The sequence below is a fragment of the Panthera pardus genome, unplaced genomic scaffold, assembly GCF_024362965.1.
Source record: "Panthera pardus isolate Hobbes unplaced genomic scaffold, ASM2436296v1 HiC_scaffold_25, whole genome shotgun sequence".
Lineage (NCBI taxonomy): Eukaryota > Metazoa > Chordata > Mammalia > Carnivora > Felidae > Panthera > Panthera pardus.
This window is the reverse complement of record NW_026526821.1, coordinates 28,994,235-29,016,203: the sequence shown is the minus strand read 5'-3', so window position 1 is coordinate 29,016,203 and position 21,969 is coordinate 28,994,235.

Sequence of the window (21,969 nt, the reverse complement as noted above, 5' to 3'; positions counted from 1 at the left end):
GTTTGTGCAGAGAGAGTGTGTGTTGACCCTTGGGCGACAGGGGGAGGAGGGGATAACCCTGAGAGGTGGGCTCTATACTGCATCCCAGAAATCCCCAATGGGATTAAACTTTCCATCTATAAGATATAGCTATCCTTATTACACGTGAAGAAGTTCTCACCCTCTCTCCCAAAAGAGGAGAGGCACCATTCCAACAGGCACTGTATCCATTGCTAAGCTGTATTAGTTGTCCCCCAATTCTGTCACAGTCCCACTAAATATTGTCACCTGAAGGCCCAACTGAAAAATTAAGTTTCAAAAACTTGTATATAAAACAAAAATAAAGGGGGGGGGTGCGCCTGGGTGGCTCAGTCGGTTAAGTGTCCCACTTCGGCTCAGTTCATGATCTTGCAGTTCTTGAGTTCGAGCCCCGCGTCGGGCTCTGTGCTGACAGCTCGGAGCCTGGAGCCTGCTTCGGATTCTGTGTCTCCCTCTGTCTCTACCCCTTCCCCACTCATGCTCTGTCTCTCTCTCTCAAAATAATTAAACATTAAATAAATAAATAAATTAATTAATTAATAAATTAATAAAACAAAAATAAGGGAAGAATAAAATAGCTCATCAGATCCAATTAGCAAAATGTCATCAATGTAGTGAACTGGTATGATATTTTATGGAATGTCAAGACAATCAAGATCTCTATGGATTATTATTTATGGCAGAGAAGAGGAGAATTGATGTATTCTTTTTTTTAAACATTTTTTTTTACTTTTATTTATTTTTGAGAGGGGGGGGGCAGGGGGAGAGGCAGAGATAGAGGGAGACAGAGAATCCATAACATGATCTGAGCTGTCAGCTCAGAGCCCAATGTGGGGCTCCAACTCATTAACCTCGAGGAGAATTGATGCATTCTTGAAGCACAACCAGGAAGGTAGACTATTGTCCCTGCTAGGTAAAAGCAAACCTCTTCTAATTATCCTTACACATTGATATGCAGCAATCCAATAGCTGCATACTAAGTGCCCAGAGCTATGTTGATTTCTTCCAGGAAAGATACTAAATCTGGAACAACATCTGGAGTGGGAAACATCACTGGTTACATATATAATAGATCACTCTCATTTTTCAAGATCTGTCTGACTTCCTCATAGGTCAAACTAGTGAGTTAATTGGGGGATGTGATAGTTATCACTATCCCTACTTTTTGCAAGTCTTTGAAAGTGACATTAATCTTTGCAATTTCCCCAGTGATGTGGTATTACTTCTGGTTTACCATAGTAATCAGAGGGGAAGTTCTAAAGGTTTCCATTTAGTCTTTCCTACCATAGTGATCCTCCTCCCATTGGTCAGAGTGCCAGTGTGAGGATTCTGCCAGTTGTCAAGTAATGTCTATTTAAATGACAAATTTAAACTCTAGAGGAGAAAATAGGAAACAAACTCTTTGACCTCAGCTGCAGCAATTTCTTGCTTGACATGTCTCCAAAGACAAGAGACATGAAAGCAAAAATGAACTATTGGGACCTCATCAAGATAAAAGGCTTCTGCACTGCAAAGGAAACAATCAACAAAACTAAAAGGCAATTGATGGAATGGGAGAAGATATTTACCAATGACATATCAGATAAAAGGTTAGTATCCAAAATCTATAAAGAACTTACCAAACTCAACACCTGAAAAACAAATAATCCAGTGAAGAAATGGACAGAAGACATGAATAGACACTTCTCCAAAGAAGACATCCAGATGGCTAACAGACACATGAAAAGATGCTCAACGTCACCCATCATCAGGAAAATACAAGTCTAAACCACATTGAGATACCCCCTCATACCAGGAAGAGTGGCTAAAATTAACAACTCAGGAAACAACAGATGTTGGCGAGGATGTGGAGAAATGGGAACCCTCTTGCACTGCTGGTGGGAATGCAAACTGGTGCAGCCGCTCTGGAAAACAGTGTAGAGGTTCCTCAAAAAATTAGAAATAGAACTACCCTATGACCCAGCAATAGCACACTAGGAATTTATCCAAAGGATACAGGAGTGCTGAGTCATAGGGGCACACGTACCACAATGTTTATGTCAGCACTTTCAACAATAACCAAATTATGGAAAGAGCCTAAATGTCCATCAACTAATGAATGGGTAAAGAAGATGTGGCTTATATATACAATGGAATACTACATGGCAATGAGAAAGAATGCAATCCTGCCATTTGCAACAATGTGGATGGAACTGGAGGGTATTATGCTGAGTGAAATAAATCAGTCAGAGAAAGACAGATATCATATGTTTTCACTCATATGTGGAACTTGAGAAACATAACAGAAGACCATGGGAGAAGGGAAGGGGAAAAGATAGTTTCAAACAGAGAGGGAGACAAACCATAAGAGACTCTTAAATCCAGAGAACAAATTGAGGGTTGATGTCGGGGGAGGAGAGGGGAAAATGGGTGATGGGCATTGAGGAGGGCACTTGCTAGGATGAGCACTGGGTGCTGTATGTAAATGATGAATCACAGGAATCTACCCCTGAAACTAAGAGCACACTGTTCTACTATATGTTAGCTAACTTGACAATAAATTATATTTTAAAAAATAATAATAAATGATAATTTTAGGAGCTGGGAAATAGCCTACAGGGTGGATTTGTGGATCAACTGGGTCTAATGTGAGTCTGACTTGAGCTAAGATTCTATCACCTGACCACTATAACCCCTACTTTGGGCTGCAGTGGTGTTTTGGGTCTCCAGTAATAAGCATCAGTTCTGAGCTGGTGTCGAGTTATCTCTGAACTTTTCTTTTTCTTCCTAATACAGTCACTCTAGCAAATGACTGTAGGTCCCTTTGGGGAATTCTTAGAAGAAGATTTTCCGTGCCTATTTGAGGCAATGGTGTGGCCATTCTTCAGGGGTACCCCACCACCCCTTCAATCAAAGGGCTCTGACTGTGAATTGGCCTAGGCTTCGAAATTGGGTGAAAGCCATGACCCTTGACTGTGGATACTAGGTCAGATTTTTGGCTATCAGACCTCGAGCCTTTTCCTGTTACAGAGGCCAAGCAGCTCTCTGCTAGGATGGCCATGTATTCCATCCTTGGGATTCCATGATCAATTAACCATGTCCAAAGATCTTTGTGTACCAAGACATTCTGGTTCCTGGTACATTCCCGCTGCTATTTAAAATAGATGTACTCACCTGGTCTTTAGCAGTTAAGTAATGCCATTTGTCCTCTGCTGCTTCAGGATCCCATGATTTTCCCTGAAATCAGGGAGCCCATATCAATGGTGACCTTCCCTATAGTGGAACCTATCATTCAAAAAGAGCAACCACGGAGATTTCAAGATTGCAGGTGCACCCCTCTCACATGTATTTCTCAATGCCTTAATCAGGGGAATGTGTTCTGGCTGTTCTCATGGAACACAGTTGGTGGGTGGGTGTGCAAATTGTACACGATAAATCCGATCATATCTACTCATGCCCCTACATCTTTGAATTTCATCTTCCATATAATTCCGGGCATATAAATCCAGGCTGTGGCCTCTCAATATCATTACATGTGGGTCACTGTTGAGTTCAAGTTTCAGTCAATCACCAAGTGAGCAGTTAGAGACACCTCCAGGGGCATGAGATAACATATTAAATCTGGAGTCTCTAGTAGGTTCATCTACATCAGTGAATTTGCTCACTGTAGTGTTAGGGTCCACCGTCCTTGGTCTAACACTCTTCAGATCCAGACCCACATATGATCCCAGATCTCTGTTGATATAGATTAGTATGATTTTACAGTTCTTGTATACTTAACCTTTTCCTCCATGGTCATAATGTGTACCTGTCTCCACAAAGCATACTGATATGTGACCCTAGTTATGAGTTTAGTGGCAACAGGGGGTGGTCATGGTGGGTCTTGAGGAAAGAGTGTACCCTCTCAACTCATTTGCCTCAGATGAAGTTATCGAAGGGTTCAAGAACGAAAAAATGCTAGTGTCCTAATACACCAGAGGGAAAGCTACTGCCATGGGCAAAGGATGCTCAGAATGACGTGGGGGCTCAAGACCGTCAGTCCCAATTGGATTCAATCAGAGGACCTCCTTTCACGTTCTGTGATCCCTTTCTTGCCCAATCCAGTTAAACATGAACACCTTGATGAAGCTGTGAATTCAGCTGTTGTTGAAATTCAGCAACTTACACAATGAAATTGTGTGTTTTCAGTCATATCAACTTCGTGTCCTTAAGAAAGAAAATATTCCTCTAACTTCTGTTCATTTTACTACTCAGACCATGGTTTGAACTGAACTTGGCATTCTCTTCTCTGTAAGCATGCAAGTCCACGCAAAGGAATATATCCCACACTATAATCATTATGGTCGCCATTACAGCCATAATAGTCAAGCGAAGCATCTAATTGGGCTCCCTGGGCGCCTGCTTCCGTTGGCGCTTCATCATAATCAAGCACAGGTGATAGCTTACTTAATCCACTGCACACAGTGGATTACTAGCCTCCCATTTCCCATTGATGAGGAGCTCATTATTTCTCTCAAAGCCCAAGGGCATGACCACACCAACACCCAAACCCCATGTTTACGGGTCTGTCTCCTGAGACGACTCCTATAGCAGCCAGGGTCCAGTCCAGAGATGAAAACTACACAGACATTTGAACAGAGAAAGTTTAATGTACAATTAACCATAAGAGAAGACTGGAGTAACAAAGAATTGGTTAGTAAGAAGCAAAGAGCTGCGAAGGATACAGGCGTAGTGTAACCAAGGCTCTGAGGGTAGTCTTATCCCTGGGACTAAGAGAGTGCCCTAGGAAAGCCCCCCGGCCCCAGAGCTGTGATCCAGACCTTGGAGAGGGCCTGGATGAGGCCAATCGGCTAGTGGATGAGTCTCTCTGGGCTACTGTACCTGCAGGATGTGCTGGAAATTTGCCACCTGGGGTTCTAACGGGGAGCCGTCTGCCCCGAGACGCCATGCCTTAGAACTTGGGTAAAATTGCCCGAAGGGGAGCCAGGGGAGGCTGTCCACAGAGAGGTGCTTCATCTGCAGCATTTCACCCCGAAGTCACTTGAAGAGGTTCTGGAGCTTCTTGCCTCTGGGTACCGTTGGCTCCAGTACACTCTACCAGCTGGTGCCTGCTCTCCGGTGGTTGAGTGTTGGAGAAGGCACTCATGTTCCTGGAACCGGGCACTGGAGAGGCCACATGGGCTGCCAGAGTCTGGTGCTGACAAGCTTCAGAAGCCTACTCAGAAGAGTGGGCTGGAAACGAGAAGAGAAGCCCCTCCCTCCTTCAGGGTCCCTCCTCTGCCGCCAGTGACAAAACTTAACATTGTACCAGCTGGCAAAGGAGAATTAATTCCGAGGCCTGCCATCAACATCGCAGGCCAGGCAATGCGGGGTAAATTTCTAACTGGCACACCGAGAAAGCATCGCGAATTATCTAAGGTTGCACTGTCCTACACTCTGTCTCCATAGCCACACGTGGCTCGAGGCTACTACTCTAGAGCGGTGCAGATACAGAATATTCCTGTCTTCACAGAAGTTTCTATCAAACACTTCTGATCTAATGAATCTTGATTGCCTCTTTGCTGTGGCTGCTAGAAATCTTGGAGATAAATTCAATCTCCAAGGTCAAGGCTAAGGTTAATCTCTAGGAAGGTACAAGCCTGTCTTCCTACCCTTGGCCTCTTTCATCTCAATTTCCTAATCAATTCATTTTTATCTTGCTCCATTCATTTTGGTAAAAAATTTTTAACATACATTTTGGAATGAGGACGGGCATATTAAAAACCTTTTGAGGAGAATTCACTGATTTTAAAAGCTGGGTGAGTCCATAGAGATCAACCAGCTCATTTTCCAAACGTAGAAGTCAAGGCCCAGGGAGTGAAAGTAAGTCACCCAAAGTCAGAGAGTCAGAGCTGGGATGATGATTCAGGTCTCCTGGCTCCCACCCCAGGCCTTACTGCACAAAACTCACTCTGTGTCCGAGATGTGAGAGGCAGGGTAATGTCATCCGAGGAAATAATTAGACTTTGAACCATGGCTCTCCTTTGAGGCTCAGAGGCTCTGATGAGAAGGGAGATATAAGCAGGTACAGGGAGGGGTCGTGGCAGCCGAGGACAGACCTGTCAAGACCACTTGTCACCCTTACATTGGTCTCCTTATCCATGGGCAGAGCTGGCAGTGTCTCTGCGGCCATCGCTCGGGACCCTGTCCACACCTTAGGTGTATCTTGACTCCAACCTGCGCTGCTCTCCTCCTGTGAATCTCCCTTCCACTCTGTCCCCAGTGATGCCTCTGCCCCCTCCCCTGACAACTGTCCCCCATGAACCTTGCAGCCCATAGCACGCTGTGACTGGCAGAAGTTGCAGGTGTGTATGTGAAAGTTATCTATGTAGACGTGAGGCTCATGTAAATGGCACACAGACAGCAACTGAGAGAGAAGCTGTAAGGTGCCAGCCTCATGCTGGGTGGCATTTTGTGTGTATGCTCACCTCTGGGCCAGTTCTTGTATCTGCCTACTTCTCTATCCCTACTGTGCCCCCCCCCCCCAGCACAGTCTTGTCATCTTTTATCGCCGACATATAAAAGCCTTCTAACTGCCCCCCAGCCCTATCTATTCTCCTTTCTGTAACAAACATGCTTTAAAACAAACAAACAAACAAACAAACAAACAAACAAACAAACAAACATAATTCACCCACAGTAAAATTGTCTCTCTTTGGTGTACGTTTTTGTGAGTTTTGACAAGCACACACAGTAAGGTAACCATCACCTTAATCAAGATATATAGGACAGTTCTACCACCCCCAAAAGTTTCCCTGTGTCCCTTTACTGTCAAGCCCTCCTCTTCCCCTATCCCTTGGCAACCATTGATCTGTTTTTAGCCATAGTTTTGGCTTTTCTAAAATAGCATATAAACAGAATAATACAGTATTCTCCTGAGTCTTCTTTCGCACAGTATAGTTCTTATGAGAGCCCGCCATGGGCTGCATGTATTCGCAATTTGTTTCTCTTTGCTGCTTAGTAGAGCTTCACCCAAGCAAGTGGTTTATCCCTTGACCAGTCGCTGGGCATCTGGATTGTTTCCAGGTTTTGGTCATTTTGTGCAAGGTTGCTACAAACGTTCTTCTCCAGTGTGTGTGTGTGTGTGTGTGTGTGTGTGTGTGTGTGAACATATGGTTAATTTTACCTGGGTAAATCCCTAAAAGTGGGCTGCTGGGTTAGATGGTAAAAGTATTTTTAACTTTACAAGAAACTGCTAACTTGTTTTCCAAAGTAGTTGTACCATTTCATACACCCACCTGCGGTGGAGCATTCTAGGTGCTCCATAACCTCACCAGCACATGATGTGGTCTTTTTTTTTTTTTTTTTTTTTTTTAAATACAAGTGTTCTTTTTTTTTTCAGTTTTTTTTGTTTATTTTTTTTATTTAATATTTTTTTAATGTTTATTTATTTATTTATTTAAATACAAGTGTTCTTTAAAAAGCTCAGATTTGATCACCTCATGCCCCTGCTGAAAATCCTTTATTACTTCTTCTTGCTCAGAATTCTCACGGTGGCCTTCAAAATTCTGGAATTTTGCCCACCAAGTTCCTGCTCTCAGACCAAATGTTACTATTTCCCCACCTGTCCTTACCCTCGTGCATCAGAGGGAGTCCCTCTTACGTCATCGGGTATCTGTCACAATTGTAATAAGGTAGTTGGCCTTGTACCTGGATGTTGAATATCTCTCTCCCTCATTAGAATGTCTGTTCCACGAAGGCAGGGGGACATCTGTCTCGTCACTGCCATACCTGCGGAGCCCGCATATAGTGCGAGCTTAATAGGGGTCCTCATTTCATTGTCTCAGCCACCTACATGGAGGGATAATTATTTTTGTTTCACAGAAAGGCGCAGAGAGGCATAGTATATCTGTCCATGTCACTTAGCTGGAACCAAGTTTTGAGTCTTGGTCATTCTGAAGTCATTCCTCTTCCCCCAGTCACCTGGTCTGAAGGCCCTCTGCCTTCTGTATTTATAACTCCTGGGAGGAGCCAGATCCCAGGGAGGGGGAAGCCACTGACTGAGAGCGACCCAGACACTGATGGTTTTCTCTTCACAGGAAGGGTCTGCCCTTTTCCAAAGCCAGGGAACTAAACTGCGGAATCAGCTGGGGCCTACCTTTGGTCCCGGGGACAACTTCTTAAGGTCACCTGGAAAGACAAACCAGAAGCAGGAGAGGTCATTCAGGCTTGTCATATTCCTTATATCGTTGGCTTCCCACACCAGCCCTGTATTTTCATCCATTTCACAATGGAAAAGACCTGTCCTAAGTCACATCACACAGCTAATGCTGCCATTTTCATTCGTCTTAGGGACTGACCAGTTATGAGTGTTTTAGAAGAAATGGAGGGATGCCATCCAGATGTCATCGTGTATCAGTGTCATACAGTAGGCTTATTAAAACCCAGATTTATGGCTCCACCTAAGAGAGGGTCTGATTCAGTGGGTCTGGGTGGGGTCTGAGAATTTGCATTTCTGACAGGTTCTCTGGTAAACCTGGGGACCACACTTTGAGGACCATTGCCTCAGGTCTACTTATTTCTTCAGGCCAGTGGGAGCTCTCACTATGCATGGAATCCTAATAATAATAATGATAAGATCCCACATTTTGTTGAGCTGTTACTACGTGCTTGACACTGTTCTTATGACTTCACAGACAATAACTCCCTTAAGCCCACAATATCCCCATTTTCTACATGGGGGAACTGGGCACAGAGATGTTAGGTGACTCGCTTAAGGTTGTAGCACCCACAAGAACCAGAGCTGGGCTTTGAACACAGGCAGTCTGGGGGCGCCTGGGTGGCTCAGTCAGTTAAGTGTCCCACTTCGGCTCAGGTCATGATCTCAAGGTTCATGAGTTCGAGCCCCGCGTCGGGCTCTGTGCTGACGGCTGGGAGCCTGGAGCCTGCTTCGGATTCTGTGTCTCCTTCTCTTTCTGCCCCTCCCCTGCTCACGCTCTGTCTCTCTCTCAAAAATAAATGAAACATAAAGAAAATGTTTTTTGAACCCAGGCAGTCTGGCTCCAAGCCCACACCCACAAATACCACATGATAATGCTTCTTCCTCTTCTGCCAAGGTGAAGGAGGCCAGCCCTACCTGAATAGACTTCAGGACACAAGCCAGAGGCCATGTTCACCATTTGGTTTACAAGCCTCCCCCCCACCCCCACCGACCCCGTTTAGTTCTTGGACTACGTTTAAATGGAATGCAGACCTTCCCCAGAGTCTCAGCCAAGTGACAGTTGACGCATATGCTGCCATTAAGAGAGCCAGTCTCCGGCATAACGCTCCTTGTTGACAACGCCTCAGCTAGACGCAATCAGCAATTATGCACCCTCAGAGGCTTATAAATAGCTTTCCCCTTGGAGTTAGTGGCTCCGGAAGGCAAAGGTGTCTTGAAGGGGATTCTGGAGAGACAAGCTGGTGATGACACACGAGGGCTGGGAGAACAAAGCTTTCTATTGAATAGTGGCCAAAAATAACTCTTTTATGTTGGGGAGGAAGAGCCATTGGAACTTCATGGTGGTGGGGGAAAAAAATGCAGGTGTCAACTTTCCTGAGGCTGTTAGGAGTGGCTGAAAGTGACACATTTAGCTGCGTAGTCCCAGAGAACATCAGAGGGACGTATAATGTCAGAGCTGGAAGAGATTCGTAAAGATCTATGAGCCAACCCCTTCCTATAAGGCATCTGAAACCCAGTGGAGGGGCAGGTCCTGCTTAAGGTCCCGCAGAGAAACAGATGTTCTGGCGTCCGATCCAGTGAGTGGGCTCAGGGACCTGGGAGGTGGCGATGCGGGTTGTCTAGGCAGAGGGAGGCATGCAGGAGAGGCCAAAGGTGGGCTTATAGGACAGACCGGTTTTGTCTTACTCTGCCCAACTCCCACAGTCACCAGAGGGGACATAGCTAATGTACACATTTGATTAGGTTATCCTCTGTTCCAAAACTTCCAATGGCTTCCCATTAGAGAGGAGGAAGTCCAAACCCTTGCGCAATGGCTAGAGTTGTTCAAGCCCACACATGGTGGTTTAGGTGTGGACTATGGAGTCAGAAAGACGTGGGTTCACGTCCTGGCTCTGCCACCTGTTAGCCGTGTGACCTTATTAAAGTTACTCAGTCTTTCAGATTGTTCAGCTGCAAAATGGATGAGTAGTTAGCAGCTAATCTCACCTACTTGGGAGGATCAGATGAGCTAATACAAATAAAGGTACTTAGGAGAATGCTTGATGCCTAGTGCTCATTGCTATTCATATTACTATTAATTAGTCTAGATGCGGCACTCAAGGCCCTCCTCAACTTGGTCCCAGCCTACATCTCCAGCCTCCTCCCTTTTCTTGCTTCTCTCTCACAAGGAGGAAGGATTTGTTATGTCTCCTCAGTGCTGGGCTCTCTGTTCTTTCTACCTTGACAGCCCTGTCTTCTCCTGGCTTTTAAGACTCAGCTGCGGTGTCTCCTTCCGTGGAGCTCGATGAGGGGCTCGATCCCACGGACTGTGAGACCATGACCTGAGCCAAAACCAAGAGTCAGATGCTTAACCAACTGAGCCACCTGGGTCCCGCCCTACCCTCCCCTGCCCCAGGAAATAGTTCTTGACTCCTCGCTGGTGCTATAAAGCTTCTTCTATGAGGAAGAAGGTCAAGCAACCACAGAGGTTAAGGACAGGAGCTTGGCGTTTTCAGCAGCCTGAGTCTGAGTCCTGATGCTGCAAACTACTCCCTGTGCAACCTGGCGATGTTCCCCTTAAGCTCCAGTTTCTGTATGGGTATGACAATAATGACCTCAGGATTTTTGTGAAGTGCTAAAGGGCTTAGCACAGGCTCTGGCACACAGTAAGTACTCAATTATGGCACTTATTAACTGCCATTAAGTAGCTGTTATTCTGTGGTTTCTTTTTTTATCCCCCCTTCACCCCGGGCTCGTGCTTAACCTATAGGTTGCATCTCATGAGCATTTACATATGAAGCAAATCTGTGTCTCTGTCCATCCAGCTGCCATCCCTCCATCCCCCCCCATCCATCCATCCATCCATCCGTCAACTATCCATCCACCTTCCATTCTGCCAGCCACCCATCCACCCGTTCTTCCATCTGCCATCCCTCTATCTATCCCTCATTTCCCATTCATGCACCATCTACCGTCTCTCGTCAATCCACCCACCACATACCATCCGCCCACCCTTCCATCCCTTCCACCCACTATGCTTCAGAACAGTGGCGATGTTGACAGAAGCCAGTGAAGGCAGTGGGACGTCCTCGAATGGCCTCAGGTAGACCTGAATTCTGGGCCAGGCGAACCTCATGACCTACGTCCTCCGTGAGAATCTAGCCAGACGCTTCTCGAACCGTATCTGTCCGTAACAAACGCCCTCGTTCTCACCATCTGAACACGTATGTGTGTCTGTGTTCACCTGAGCCTCTCCTTGGGCTTGAGTCTCTACTGATTCCCAGCTGGAGAGGAATGCACTCCCATCCCACCCCGCGGAGCTCGCTCCAGGGCCTGTACCAGCATCTGGGCATGCCACCTGGAAACATCTTTTCCAGAGACCCCTTTTTAATTGTTTGTGTTACTATTGTGCTTGCTCCTGATTTTTGTCCCCCTTTCCCCTCCTAGTTGTGAGGTCCTTGAGAGCGGAGACACTCATCTTGGGCCTTGTGTCCGCCTCCATGTCGAATATCATGCTTCTGCCCGGAAGCCCTCCGAGACTGCTTACCCACCTTTGCCATCGCCGGCTTGTCTGCAACGACAACAACAACAACAGTAATAGCTAATACTTCTTGAGCACTTACCGTGTGCCAGGTTTTGCCACTGCGTTCATTATTTCATTTGAGCTTTACCACCATGCCATGAAACAGGCGCTTCTGAGCCCCTGTTGTACAGATGAGGGAACCAAGGCTCGGAAAGAGCTGAGTCACTGGCCCAGGATTACAAAGCCTCTAATTGGCAGACCCAAGAGTGAACGCAGGAGTCTGACGCCAGAGCTCATGTTCTCCTCCGTGGCGCTACACCACTTCCTCTGCTCTCGGAGGGACAGATATGACTATATTTGTCCCACTTGCGTCAAAGGATGGTCTGAACACAATAAAATGAGATGGCTGGAGAATGCTTTAAAAAAAAAAAAAGTTAGGCGTTCAAAAGGGAAGACATTGTCATCAAGCCTTGGGGATTTCCAGAACGTATTGAATAGTGCAGATCCCCTGACACGATCATCCGGTGCCATCTCCCCTCTACAGTCTCCCAGGGGAATGGCGTTGAGCAGCTAGTGGTAATTGGGAGGAAATTGCTCCTCGCGGGTCTTTTAGAGGCAACCTTAAATCTCCGCCTTGCAGATAAAGCAGGTTTCGGAGAAGTTCAGTTTGGGTGCCTCATTTGAAGGAATGACAGAGAAGTGAAAAGTACTGATCTTTTTGGGATTTGGGGTGCTAGGGAGCTGCCTCTTCATATTGTCTGTCTCCCCTTTCTAGACCTAAGGATCAACTCTGTCCGGAGATGGGAAGTATCTATTTTTTTCAAGTTTATCTATTTTGAGAGAGACAGAGGGAGGGAGGGAGGGGCAGACAGAGAGGGAGAGAGAGAATCCCAAGCAGGCTCCACGCTGCCAGCGCAGAGCCCCACGTGGGGCTCAAACTTACGAACCCTGAGATCACGTCCTGAGCCGAGATCAAGAGTCGGATGCTCAACCGACTGGGCCACCCAGGTGCCCCTGGGCTGGATCTATTTCTGTATTTCTGGTTCATCACAGGTGTGCCAGATTGTGTTGGCAAACAACTCCCAGGAAGGCTTCTGTCTAAGGGGATGCTTATTCTTAAAGTAACCGCCACAACCAGGAGGAAAGGGCTTTGTCTAGGACTGGGTGGGTCGCTGCCCCACTGGCAGTAGAAGCAGCAAAGTTAACACAGGTCACACCACATGGCATGGGTTTTCCTTTGAAAAGGAAGCTCTTACACAAAGGAGGTAGGGAAAGGGGCAGGTGTCCACTGACCAGGCATCCAAATTCGACAGTCGGGCGAGACCTCTTTCTGCTCCAATCCCTGCAGACAGCACGCACTGTGGTCATCTCATCATGCGCTGACAAGAGCAGAGCTCATTAGCTGGGTGGTGACTTTCCTGCCAAATCAACAGACACTCAAGACAATGGAATTTTGCATCCAGTAAAGAGAACGAGGCAGATGATTGTGACAGTTAACGTTTGCTATGTCAGGAGCCCTGAGAGGCATTTTGCAGGCACGATCTCATTTCATTCAACAGGCTCATGAGGTAGGTTCCATTATGCTCAGTCTTGACAGAGGAGACGCCTGGAGAGACTGAGTCTCCTTCCCAAATGGATCGTGTAGATCGGTCTCCAGAGGTCAGCCACTTATCCCCCACCTTTTTATTGTGAAACATGTCAAACTCACCGAAAACTTGCAAGATAGTACAGTGAACATCCGTATATTCTTCACCCACTTTCACCAATTGCCAACAATTTGTCACGTTTGTGCCACACTCAAGAAATACAACAGTAATACTTCACATTTTCTTTTGAAGTTTGCTTATTTATTTTGTGTGTATGAGAGAGAGAGAGAGAGCACACGTGAGCTGGGGAGGGGCGGGGAGGGGCAGGGAGAGAGGGAGAGAGAGAACGTCAAGCAGGCTCTGTGCCGTCAGCCCCCCACATGGGGCTCGATCCCATGAACCCTGAGATCAAGACCCCAGCCGAAATCAAGTCAGACACTTAACCGACTGAAGCCACCCCAGGCGCCCCAAGAAACACAACCGTAAGACTCTAATTAATACGGTCTATATACATTCTATATTCAGATTTATAGTCTGTATTCAAATTTCCCCAGTTGTCCCCCAAATGTCCTCTTAGCTAGCTTCTTTCCAGTCTAGGATTCCACTGCATTTGGCTGTTGTATCTCTTTAGTTGCCTTCCATCTAGAACAGTTCTTGGGGCTGTTGTTTTTTTCTTTCTTTCTTCTATTACATGGACATCTCTGAAGAGTCTAGGAGACCATCTCGCATTCGAGATTTGTCTGTTTCTTCCCAGCTAGATTCAGGATGTGCGTTTTTGGCAATATCTTACAAGTAAATGTGTGCTTACTAATACATCACGTAAGAAGGCGTGTGGTATTAGTGAGCCCCTCACTGATGATGCCAGATTTGATCCTTTGAAGCGGTGGTCACCAATCAGATTTCTCACTGGAAAAGTGCCCTCCTCCCTCTGTAAATAAGTAACCTGTGGGGTGACGCTTGGAGACTGCATGAACGTCTTGTTCTTCTCACATACCAGTCTACCGCACAAAGAGACTTAGATGTACACACACGGGATGTGTCCACAGCACATTATGAAATTTAAAATGCAAAAGGCAGGGGCGCCCGGGTGGCTCAGTCGGTTGAGTGTCCGACTTCAGCTCAGGTCATGATCTCACGGTTCGTGAGTTCAAGCCCTGCCTCAGGCTCTGTGATGACAGCTCAGAGCCTGCAGCCTGCTTTGGATTCTGTGTCTCCCTCTCTCTCTGCCCCTTTCCCACTGGCACGCTCTCTCTCTCTCTCTCAAAAAGAAACGTTAAAACATGGGCTGCTCATTTTTTCTACGACGGAATCTTCCAGTGGCCTGGTGGGGTAAAGACTGACCCTCTCAGAGTAGAGAGGAGAGGAAGGCCTCAGCCTTCAGATTATGCCTCTCACTTAACTCAGCCCCTTCCTGGCTTCCGGATGCAAACTCCCAAGGCCAGAGTCACTTGCCTCAACCCAGAAAGACACCCTGTAGTCTTCTGCCTGGGTGAGGGGTCCCCACGCAGAGACCTGACTGCTGCTTTTTACAGACTTCTAACACACCTGCCATTTCCTGCCCTGTCCGCACCCTGTTTCAGGAGGCACGTGACACCTCCAATTCCTAAGCCTTTTGGGGCGTCCAGGCACAAATTAGATGGCTTGCCTGGTCTCTGCGGTCTTACCTGGGCTTCAGATCTCTTAGCTCTGCCAGGTCGGTCACCCTTTGTCCATTTGTTGCAGAGCTTCTGTGTTTTGCTGCTGCTGTCCTCTCCCTCCCGGGCTTCACCCCTGTGGCTCACCCCTTCCACCTGTTTCCTTTCGCCCTAATGGGAATTTGCAAGGAGCCCTGCCGATGCTTCATCGGTTATGTTTGACCTCAGATCTACACCGTACACAGTTTTGTATGGCTTCAATTTTTCTTTTTTTCTTTAAAAATTTGTTAACGTTTACTTATTTTTGAGAGAGGGTGCACCCAGGGGAAGGGCCGAGAGACAGAGAGAGACACACAGAATCCGAAGCAGGCTCCGGGCTCCGAGCTGTCAGCACGGAGCCTGACGCGGGGCTCGAACCCACGCACTGTGAGATCATGACCTGAGCCGGGTCAGACACTTAACCAACTGAGCCACCCTGGTTTCGATTTTTAAAATGAGCCCTTAGTTTGTAAAATAAGCAAAAATGTTATATATAAAATATATATATTAACATTTAGTTTAAAAATAGATGATTTATATGTTTTTCTAAAATATATATATTGTGGTGTGTGTGCGCATGTGTGTTTTAAAGATCCCACATATAAGAGGCATAATAGTCAGAAGCCTGCTGGCTGCACGTGAGAGAGATTCACCTCGACCTGGCTTAAGTAAAGGAGAGGATTTATTGGCTCATGTGACCCAGTTGTCCAGGGTGAAGGCCTGGGAGCTCCACGGACCCCAATAACGTTGCCAGGACTCTCTCTCTCCATCTTTGGTTTTCGGTTACAGCCTCTCTGCCCTGCTCTGCGTCGGCACATTTTTCCACCTGCAAAATGGGGCTGTCAGGAGGCATGAGTGATGGAAAAGGTTGGGAATTCGTGCACTCTGCAAACAGAGCAGGCTTCTGAAATCCTAACCAGTAATAAGCATAATTGCTTTTCAGAAATCCACCCAAAGCCCCCGCCCCCGAGAACAGGCACACAATGAGGCAGAGGAGAAAGTTCGGCTCTGCGTCAGGAGCTGCCTGAGCTGAGCAAACGGGAAGGCATCCGGCTGAATGAGTCACTTGCCAGCCTCGGTACAAGCTGATCTCTACCTGTGGCCCGAGGAGCCGTGAGCCCCTCCAAAGTTACCCCAGGTCTCCTGTTCTCCAAGGCTGACCCCTGGGGGTGCCAGACAGAGGGGTCTGGAGGTCACAAGCGGCTCGCCTTTCCTGCTGACGTGGGCGTGTGTCTGTGACTGACCTCTCCAGCTCTTACGGGCTGAGCTGTTTTGGCGGCTGCAGGATGTGGAAAGATGGCCCAACCTGGCCCAGCAGATATTGGGAGGAGGGGAGAATGTGGTACAGTCCGAGGTCAACACCGGCAACCGCAGGAGGGAAGGCCTGGGGTCAAGTTTAGGGTGAATAGATTGTTCTTGTGCAAGCGGCAGCATCCCTTGGAGTTTCTTAGCCTACGTAAGCGTAGGACCTCAGACAAATTATTGTATTTCTTTCAGCCTCAGTTTTCTCATCTATAAAATGGGGCAGCATCAGCCCCCCAGCTTAGAGATGTGGACAGCCTAGAGAACATTTTATCGTCCACTTTTTTCCCGCTGTATGTATGGAAATAAATACCTCGATAAGACTGTGAAGGGGAAGAGACACATACCCTTACCGGGGCATGCCAAAATCACCAACGGCGATTCCTAGGCTGCTGTGTGGACAGAGAGGGATGATGCTGCTCCTGAGAGGGAGAGAGAAAACAAGAAATGGTGACGTTGGCCAGACCGCGTGCAGTAAGCCACTTGCCTACCTCCTGTGGATCTCAAGTCTCTAAGTGAAGAGGCTGACTAGGCAGGGGGTGAAACGGAGACGTTCCTGCGGAAGGTACAGGGAAAGAAACCTCTTTGCAGAAATACGAGGGAGGACTTTATAGCCATGAAACTGCAGAGGTCTGAGTGAACCTCTACAAGAGGGGGCCCAAAAGGAAGGCGTCACGTATGATGTCGGAAGAGGTTAAATGCGATGACGAATGGACAGTGTTGGGCACAATGCTTGATCATTGCAAACGCTCCATAACTGTAGCTACTGCTGTTTAAAATTATCGCCCCCGGGGTGCCTGGGTGGCTCAGTTGGTTAAGCGTCCTACTTCGGCTCAGGTCATGATCTCGCGGTCCGTGAGTTCGAGCCCCACGTCGGGCTCTGGGCTGATGGCTCAGAGCCTGGAGCCTGCTTCCGGTTCTGTGTCTCCCTCTCTCTCTGCCCCTCCCCCGTTCATGCTCTGTCTCTCTCTGTCTCAAAATAAATAAACGTTATAAAATTATCACCCCCCGTTAGTGTGGTGGTTACTCCCCACTGCTTCTCAGGGATTGGGAGCTGCGGGTCTTGAGTCAGTCTGCCCTCGCCGGCATTCTTCTTCTTTCACAGGATATGCAATTAATGGAAGGAAGTGAAAGGGGCGCCTGGGTGGCTCAGTCGGTTTGCCTGACTTCGGCTCAGGTCATGATCTCACGGTCCGTGAGTTCCAGCCCCACGTCGGGCTCTGTGCTGATGGCTCAGAGCCTGGAGCCTGCTTCGGATTCTGTGTCTCCCTCTCTCTCTCTGCTCCTCCCCTGCTCTCTCTCTCTCTCTAAGATCAATAAACATTAAAATTTTTTTTAAATGTTAAAAAAAAATGGAAGGAAGTGAAATTCATTGAACCTCACTAGCAATAAGACAAGAAAAAAAGAAAACTACAAAATACCATTCTGTCTCTTTGGCAAAGATTTTATTTTTAGTTTTAGTATCCAGTATGGGTCTGGGTAGGGAGAAATCACCACCAGTCTTAACTCACGTGGGTGGGAGTAGAAGTTGCTACAACTTTTCATGAAGGCAGTCTACAAAAAAAAAGGCATCAAGAGCGTTAAAACCATGCATGTCCTGGGGTGTGTGGCTCAGCCTGTTAAGTGCGCAACTTTGGCTCAGGTACTATCTCGTGGTTGGTGAGTTTGAGGCCTGCATGGGGCTCTGTGCTGGCAGCTTGGAGCCTGGACCCTGCTTTGGATTCTGTGTCTCCCTCTCTCTCTTTCTCTGTCCTTCCCCTGCTCGTGCTCTGTCTCTCTCTCAAAAATAAATGAACATTAAAAAGAAATTAAAAATATGCATGCCCTTTGACTTGGCAATTCAAAGATTTAATTAAAAGGTGAGCTAGGGGCCTTTTAATAAATGGCATAAGTAGAAAGTTAATTGGGCAAAACCAGGGACCCAGGCTATTCAAGGCAGGCCATATCATGAGAGGAGGCCCTGGACTCCCGACTCAAGCTGGGCCAATGAAGGCCATCCCCAGGATGATGCTAAAACTCTCAGAAGAGAAGCAATTCTCTTTCTATAAGCCTAAGGCCTGAGAATCACACATGCCAAGTGTGGGAGAGCTTGCCTGAGATGACATCAAACAAGGGAAAGTAGAACCAAGAGATGTGATAAGACAGATCCTGATGACATTCATTGAGCCCCTGGATCCACCTGTTCCTGAAGTCCCTGGGATTTTCAGCTCCGTGAGCCAGTGTGTTTCTTTTGTTGCTTACATTAGTTTGAATTGGATTTCTCTCACTTTCAAGTAAAGGAGTCTTGACTAAAATGAGCCCGGTTTTATAAAAATAAAAAAGTATTCATAAAGGTACACACTGAGATGCTGACTCTGATTTTCTCTGGGTGGTCAGGGCTATGTTGCTGCATATCATCTTTTTTTGTTTGAATATTGTAGGGATTTTATTTTATTGTATTTTTTTATTAAATATAATTTATTGCCAAATTGGTTTCCATACAACACCCAGTGCTCATCCCAACAGGTGCCCTCCTCAGTGCCCATCTGTAGCGATTTTAGAACATGTTCACAAATTATTTGTTATCTCTGCCAGGAAAAGATGGGGCCTCCGTTCTTTCCCACTTAGTGACTCGACGACCTTCGTGACTGAATGCCCTCTGGACTGTGGTAGAAACTATGTCATGTGACTTCCAATGCTAAGTCACAAAATGCCATGAAGCTTTGGAGATGTACATTCTTCTGGGACGTAAGTCTTGGAACCTTGACCTTCCGTGTAGGCAGTCTGAGGCAGACAGGCTACAAGGAAGCCCAGACCACATGGACAGCCCCTCTTTATGTGTTCAGCTGAGGTCCCAGCTGACAGCCAGCATTTACGTTCAGACACTTCCAGGTAATTCCGCCCCCAGCAATCAAGTCAATCCCAGCCTTTGGTTCTCCCTGTTGATGGTCCATGGTGGTGCAAGTATATGCCATGGCCACTGTGTCCTTCCCAAATTGTTGACCCGCAGAACGTTGGCCCACAGAATTATGGTAAGCTGCTAAATCTTGGCATGGTTTGTGACACAGCAATAGATAGTTGAAATACAGATATTTTCCAATTTTTCTGTGATGAACAAGGTTGTTTTATATTTAAAAAGAAAAACCAGGGGTGCCTGGGTGGCTCAGTCAGTTGAGCGTCCAACTTCGGCTCACATCATGATCTCACGGTTCATGAATTCGAGCCCCAGGTCGGGCTCTGTGCTGACAGCTCAGAGCCTGGTGCCTGTTTCTGATTCTGTGTCCCCCTCTCTCTCTGCCCCTCTCCCATTCGCACTCTGTCTCTGTCTCAAAAATAAATAAACATTAAAAAAAAAAAAGAACCAACAGGAAAAGTTACTCTTAAAAGTTGCAGACATTAAGGAAAAAAAATCACAGTGATGTCTGGGAACAGAGATTGGTCTCCAATTTACCTGTTCCTCCAGGTCAGGGTGACAGATACTGTTTGACCTTATATTCTGCTGCTCACTGGGAGGGGGAGCAGTATGAATGAATCAAAATTCTGGAGTCTTTGTGACCCCTGATCTCCTGAATTATTGAACTCTTAGAAGCAGCTGTCTTATCAAACAGTTTAAAACAATTTCAGCCTCATTGCAAATGTTGACAAATCCTTGGAAAACAAGCGGGCAGCATGTGTTAGGATGCTTATGTTTGAAAGGAAAAATGAAAATGCTACTCAGAAACCGGACTGGCTTCCCCTGATGGCCACAAAATGGATGTCACCAGCATAGGAGCCATACGCTTTCTGGCTCTGGTCAGAGCCCTGCGTTTTCCTGATAGTGAAAAAAAAAAGTGTTGAACCTGAGTCTGGTTGGTCCCACAGCCCGAGCTTTTATCATGGAATTATCCTTAAATTCATCACTGCTTGTGGCAGTGAGTGGGTGTGGGGAGTGATAGGATATCCTGATTGGATTAAACTGAAAATTTCCTGAAGGGATTAAAGATAGGTCAATTCTACCCAAACTCTATGGGTGGCTAAAAAAGAAGGGAGAAAAGGAATGTATGGAGTGAGACATATACCTGTAGCAAGAGACACATGAATCATTGTGTCCTTGTCTCAGTAGCTCGACTTCTGGGGGAATGTTCTAAAACACAAGAAAAGGCTTATTTATGGAGATGTTCACTGTTATTTACAAGAGTAAAAATCCAGAAGCATCCTCAACGTTCGATTCACCCATTTATTTCAGTTATTAATGTCTTTTACGATGGGGTAGGCATTTGAACTAGACTCTGGGGACACATGCAAGTAATAAGACACAATTGGGATGTGACAGTCAAGGTTCAGAGGGGAAAAGAAAGTAAATGTGCAGTTTTACCAGGGCAATAAGTGTGAATACAGTGGATATGCAGGGCTGTGGGAGCTTAGAGGAGGCACACCCAACTTGGGTTTTGAGAATGACATCAAGAGGGCTTCCTGGAGGAAGAAAGACCTCAAGGGCCAGTGAGAGTTAATCACACAAGGGGATTGGAAATGGTGGAGGGGATGGAAGGGAAACATTTTAAACTACCAATGCCTGGGTCCTTCCCCCACGGATTTGTTTTCTGTTGGTCTAGGGTAGGATCTGGGCATAGTCTGCCTTAGGGGAGCCCTGCCATTGTTTAAAATCAATAGATAGAAGGTACTTGGGTGGCTCAGTCATTTAAGTGTCCGACTCTTGATTTTGGCTCACATGATGATCTCATGGTTCGTGAGTTCGAGCCCTGCATCGGGCTCTTCTCTGACCATGTGAAGCCTGCTTGGGATTCTTTGTCTCCCTCTCTCTCTGCTCCTCCCCCCCCCCTCAAAAATAAATAAACATTAATCAAATAAAATAAACGGATGAATAGGCTCTTTGGGATGAGTCAAATGTGAGATCCTCAAGGCCGTCACATCACTGTGGAGAGGTGATTGCTATAATGTGGAAACTGAGGCAAGGAGAGGCGTCTATTCTGGTTCTGAAACGAATTCAGAATGGTGATGGAGTAGGGTGCTACCCATGTGCTTACCACTCCCTCCCTTCCCCCCCTGTTTCCTCTCGCCTACCAGAGTGCCTTCCAGGGTCAGGCTGTTCCCAGCCACCAGGGAGCCCTCCAGGACATCTCCCCAAGAAAGTGCCTCTGGATTTGTTGAACACTTCCTAGGATTGGACAGCTTGTGGAGTCCACAGAGGGGGCCACATGTGGGGTTTGCCCAGGTATCGGAGGCAGTGGCCCCCAATACAGTCAACAGAGGGGACCAGGCACAGCCCCATAGAAGTCACAGGAGCTTAAAGGTAGTTGTATTTCCATAGGCTGTGGGGTGGGAGTTTCCAGGCTCTTCGGGGGCAGCAGGGCAGGATGCCAGGTGAGCTGGGATAGGGGCTCTGGCACCTCGGGAGCCACATGTCATTTGACTCTGTGGCGTGAGAAGTAAGGGAGATGATTCATTTTCAGAAACACCACATAAAAACAGTGTTGTCTAGTTGACAATAGGTTTGCAACCTGTTGGAAATATGTACGACCCCTACCCCCTCCCCCACCGGCCAAATGGAGTCCCAACCCTTAGACACTTCACTTCCTGGTTCTTCTTCCCCTCTCCATTTTGCAAGCTGATTTTCATGGGCTTTGCAACGAGCAAGCGCCAAAGAACTGAAGTCTCTGCGTCACCTCAGGGAATGTACTTTTGCCTTACGTGGGCATAGGTGACCTCTGGGCAAGGCTGTAACCTCTGTAG